We start from the raw sequence: 5,570 nt of genomic DNA on the forward strand, positions 1-5,570 counted from the left end.
TCTCTGTAAGTAGATCTTTTGCATGTTGTTTATAACATATTTATTGAAAATTATTAACAGAAAAAGGAAGTCACAAATATGATTCAGTAGGAGGAAAATAAGGGATCTGCTTTGAAACATGCTCAAGAGGACATGGACGGTGAAGGTGAATATGTAGGTTTGGAACCTGTGACAAAGATATGGATTTTAAGAAGTTTGCTTGATACAAATAATGTAGGGAGGTGAAACAATGAAAAAAGTGTCTAACGAATTCCTCAATACAAGCAATCATGATGTTTTATCATAAGAAACAATATTCTTGGCAAAATTAAACATTTAATTATTCTATTCTGAGTTATATATCAGGGATTTTTTCTCAGTCTGTAAGAATGTTATTTATTACTACTATTACTAATATTAAGTATCCTGTCTAAAAGAAAGATATTTATGGATACTCTTAATTTATAAAATTTTACATTTTTATCTACATATTCTGATAATCAAGTAAACCCATAGCAACACATTTTCCTCTTTTACCACAATCAAATACCAATCACGGTTGTCTACACATAATACCAATGGAAGTGAAAGCAAAAATTTAGACATACTTAATGAAAACAGCTGTTATCTAGTATTTAGGAAGAAAGGAATTTCCCTGGTATATTCTGTAACTAATTTAATAAATATTTTATAAAACGGTAAATTCTGAGACACATTTAGTGTATCAGCCTTTGGCTACCCTATAATCACTTTTTGTTATAGTCTGAAATTAAATAGTTATAAAGCAAGCATGATTTTATGGCTAAGCACCCAAGAGCTGGAGAGAGTTAAAAGCAATATGAAATCTCAGAGGTAATGTTATTTTTTAATACAAATGAGTTTCACCTTCTTTTGCCTCATGGGAAAGAAATGCCCAGGGAATTTTGTTGTCATCAAGAGCAGCTGAAAGGCATCATGATCAATTTGACTTTCTAACACCATTCACAGTAAAGAAATATGATACATGTAATTCAATACACAAATTTGTGTGTGCATGAATAATAGGTGGTACTTATGCCTTTTTTCTCAAACTATTATTAGCCCTTTGATCATTTTCCCAAAAAATATGCTCACAAGACTGAGTTGGTATTAGTACTCTTATGTATAAAAGCCTATAAATTCTGAAGGCCATATCTGTAATACAGAATACATATGTACTCATAAAATAAGTTGTCTTTTATTTATATATTTTAAAGATAAAAAAACTGAAACACTATATAGTAAATATTACATAGGTTGAATTCATATATTTTTTTAGCTTCATGGGAGAAAATCGAAGCATCCTAGTGAATTACCTAAATCTTAAAGACTGCTAGGTAATTGCAATTTCAGTAAGTTTTATAATGTGTGAAAAATGTATGCCCAGTTGGATTATTTTATTTATTTATTAAAATAATGTTAAAACTTACATATCTACTTGCAAGCCAATACCTTCAATTTACATATCAATAAAAAATAAACAACCAAGCCTGGAACTAGCTGTTTACATCAAACAACAAGGCTTTCCATGAGTATAACTAAGTGTATGCCTTAGTACAAAACACTCATTTCTCTGAAAAATTATGACTTTATATTTTCTAGTAAAATTTGAATATCTCAAAAGCCATTTACATTCATAAAAATAGCTAAAATCTATTATATCTCTACTCTATCTCATAATATATAGATATATGATCACTAATCTAGCAAGAGCCTTACTAATTTTGGGGGGAGTCATTGTTTTTAAGAGAGGGCTTTTACAAATATGGGTCCTTACAAATCTGGAATTATGTGTCTAACTTTTGATTGCCTCATTAATTTCTTTTAATTAAATCTCTTTATATTTTAATCTACTTTTCATATCTACCAATTCTAATATATATATAGATCTAATTAGGAATAATGGTTTCAGGAAAATCATAAAAATTCCCCCATGGTTCTCATACAGTGGTTCATGCCAACTACATTCAGTCTTATCAAACAAAACCAAATTAAGTCCCAATGGTTTGAATAGCTTTCAGGAGAGCCTGACAAGTGTACTAGGTGCTCTATTATTTCTTATTGCCAGTTCTCTTCTTCTTGGCTTCTAGAAAGTATAGCTTTGGAATCCCTTCTCCTATTTCTTTTCTTTTCTTTTCTTTTCTTTTCTTTTTAAGGCAAGGCAACCTTTGGTTGACCTCACAGATTGCAAGGACCTTTTCAGTTTACAATCCCTTATTTGTTATTTTTTACACCTACAGCACCTGGTCTTCCTAGGTGGTCTCCCATTCAAATACTAACTCAGGCCCAATCCTGCTTAGCTTCCAAGATCAGACGGGATCGGGCACGTCTAGAGTGGCATGGCCTTAGCCATCTCCTGTTTCTAACCTGGCTTCTACCCTTCCAGTTCAGAGAGACTCTATATTAGCAATAATTTGTTATGAAAGGTTTTGTGTTGTGGGGTGTGTGTGTGTGTGTGTGTGTGCTGTCACTTGTAAGTTGCTTGAAATGTTCTTTAGTCTTGTTGACAGGGATTTACTTTACTGGATTGTCTTCTTCCAAGAATGGGAGCCATGTTGTCTGACTTCTACCCTAATTTCCATTTCATGATATTTGCTCAGACTTCAATGAAGAAGTTGTTCAAATAATGAACATCGGCTCACTCAGTAGCCATATCTACTTCTAATGTATCATTAGAATCAGATAGAATTTCAACTAGTTTTACACTACTTCACATTTAGGTACTGTATATTCAATGATTCTCTGCTAAGCCTCCCTTCTTGCAAGGGTATTTCAATTAGCCTTTAAAACTTACCGTTTAGTGCAGGTACCTTAGAAACAAGTCTACTAACACAATGACATTCAAAACAGTGATTCAATTGCTTGGCTCACTAGTCAGGCCAGGAATCACAGTCTTACAATGTTTCAAGGACTTTATGATTTTAAAAAAAAAATTGCTTTAAAATACTCAAGCAGCCTGAGCCCTGCAGTTTGACAAGAATTTAGGACACACTTTACAACTATTCATTTACATCCATGCCATAATAAAATCAATTTTTGGAAAGAAGTGGATAATGGGGGTTGGCAGGGGCAGAGCAGAAGATACTAAAATTCATGTAGTCTGCCTGTAAGAATTTGATAGTTCATGACAAATACAAGAAAAAAATAACTCTGATGAATCTTCTACTTTTGAAAAGAAAAAAAAAATATTTTGAAGTTTATGATTTTCCTTCCCAGCCATCTAATATAAACTAAACATTGTTTGTTACATTTACCATATTAACTTATTTTATTTAAACCTCACTCAAACCTTGGAAGGTAGATAATATTAACCCGGGCTTTTAAGAAGGTGCATAAATGCTACAACTTCAAGTGATTGGTTCATGATCATGCAGATTTCAAATTGTCAGGTTGTGATTATAATGCATATCACTCCCAACCTCATGTAATTTCTATTATATCATACTACCAGTAAAACCAGTTGATATATGAGAAGGCATTCATGAATTGTAGGTAATCATTTCAAGCATTACTGCTGAAACCAATAATATAGTATAAGAGAAACCAATATAGTATAAGGGAAACCAGTTGAAGCTGACCCAATCTCTATTGGATGGCAAAGATACAGCCATTTATAACTATTTAAGTGGTTTTTGTTAAGATACTTTTAGCACAATAATACTACGGTTTTGTTTTGTTTTTTTAATCTTCATAGGCAAAGGTAAAAATGATTCTGATATCTATATGTATATGTATGTTCCCATTTGAAATTAGACTGTGACATCAAAGAAAAACAAAATAATGATCACCTTCACACACAAAAAAGTTACTGTGAGTTCATATCAGTCTAATTTCAAAGAGGACATTAGAATTTCTATAGATGTAGAGACCTCAATGACAAGGCTTCATGGAAACAGGGGCGTGACAATAAGAAGATAGAGTGAAAAAAAAAGAATAGATTTTAAGTGAAATTAAAACTTTTGTTTCTTCCATACTCTGCTATTTTGAGATCAACCAGATTTTTTGTAAAGAACTTGGATACTTCCCTGATGTGTTTATCCTGGGAGAGTTGCTTATCCTGGAACATTAATTATTCCTCAGTCTTCTTATGGGATCTCCGGTGGTGACATTATTCAGTTGTTTTGAAGATGTCACCAATATTTTTGTTTATATTTTTTAAATGTAGTAAACATGTTTTATGTAGACCTCTGTGCTTATCCTTAGGATAAACTCCCAACAGTTGATTTACCGAATCAAAAATATTTACTTTTAAAATACTCTTTACATACATTGCCAATTTATCCTCTAAAGAAACAGTACTTTTTTATAACTCCTGGCAGCAGAGAGACTATCTTTTTACTGCACTCTTGCCAACACTGAATATTATCATTAAAAATGTATCCAGTGTCTTAAATTTGAATTATTCTGATTATTGAGACCGAACAGCTTTATGTTTATTTGCTTTCCCTAATTTTTCAGTTATGAACTATAATAAAATTACTTATTTTCTTTTTTTATGACAATGCATTATGGAATTGTCAACAGCATCCCCAATCTGCAAAAATCATTGTTAAGGAGCAGCTTAGAGTAATGCAAAATGCAAACACTTTGAATACAGAAAGACTTGGGATTCAAATTCCAGCCCTGATTCTGAGCCTCATATTACTCATTTTTAAAATGACATTCTCAAGTCTTTATGATTTCTACATATCTACATATAATAAAGCCCTAAACAAACATGAATTTCTTTCTTATCTCAGTATATAAAGACAACACATTTTATTCAAGTTTGTCAAATTTTTTCTGAGAGTTTTATGTTGACTCTATCTCTTCAAATGAATTCTAATAATTTTATTATATTTAGGTTGCTCATTTTTCAAGATTTTTAAATAGTTGGTGTTGATTTTGTCTATGATGTATCCCAATTTTTTGTAATAAGTGTGGGTGGAGGAGAGAAAAAAAGATGTCGAAATTTAAAAGGAAGTTGTGCTTGACAAAATCCTTCTTGAAAGAGCTGGTTTTATGGTGACTACCCCTTTCTAGACCAATTTAATAGGACTAATGACTTTGATGACCACTCAATTTTGATCCATCTAAGAAGCATAATGCTACAGGAACTAATGTGAATATTTAGAAAGATACTAATTTTTTGGTGTGTTTGTCTAAAATCAAGTAAGAATATAGAAAGAAAAACAAGTTCAGAGGCACTTTTCTCATACTCCATATTTTACTGAATTAAAACCAATTTAACACTTTAATTTTTCTTTTAAAATTTTATAACAAAATCTAAAATGGTAATTTTATGTAATGTATTAGGTAAATTTTAAGGTCTTGCTCTTAAAGCCTTAGTCTCTCTAATCAATTCAGTAGTTTTAATACAGAAATTTAACCTTGACATCTGCTCATGTACTGTTGTGGGCTTTTGTTACTTAAAGTGTCCTCTGATGAATGCAGAATAATATTCCCAAATCAGATCTACTGTATTCTAATGTGCATTTTAGAAAGATTTCCAGGTGTTTCATAGTCATGTTAAATGCTGTAAGTCATTAGGCAAAAAAAAAAAAAAAAAATGCTTTCAGAAATCTATATCCAAG

General features: G+C 31.4%; 1 pseudogene; it reads right to left on the bottom strand.

The window, feature by feature from the left end:
- Positions 1-2,228: 2,228 nt before the first annotated feature.
- Positions 2,229-2,348, bottom strand: LOC111746770 (annotated as a pseudogene).
- Between the last annotated feature and the right edge of the window lie 3,222 nt (positions 2,349-5,570).

Source organism: Pteropus vampyrus, unplaced genomic scaffold (genome assembly GCF_000151845.1).
Source record: "Pteropus vampyrus isolate Shadow unplaced genomic scaffold, Pvam_2.0 Scaffold200, whole genome shotgun sequence".
Taxonomy (NCBI): domain Eukaryota; kingdom Metazoa; phylum Chordata; class Mammalia; order Chiroptera; family Pteropodidae; genus Pteropus; species Pteropus vampyrus.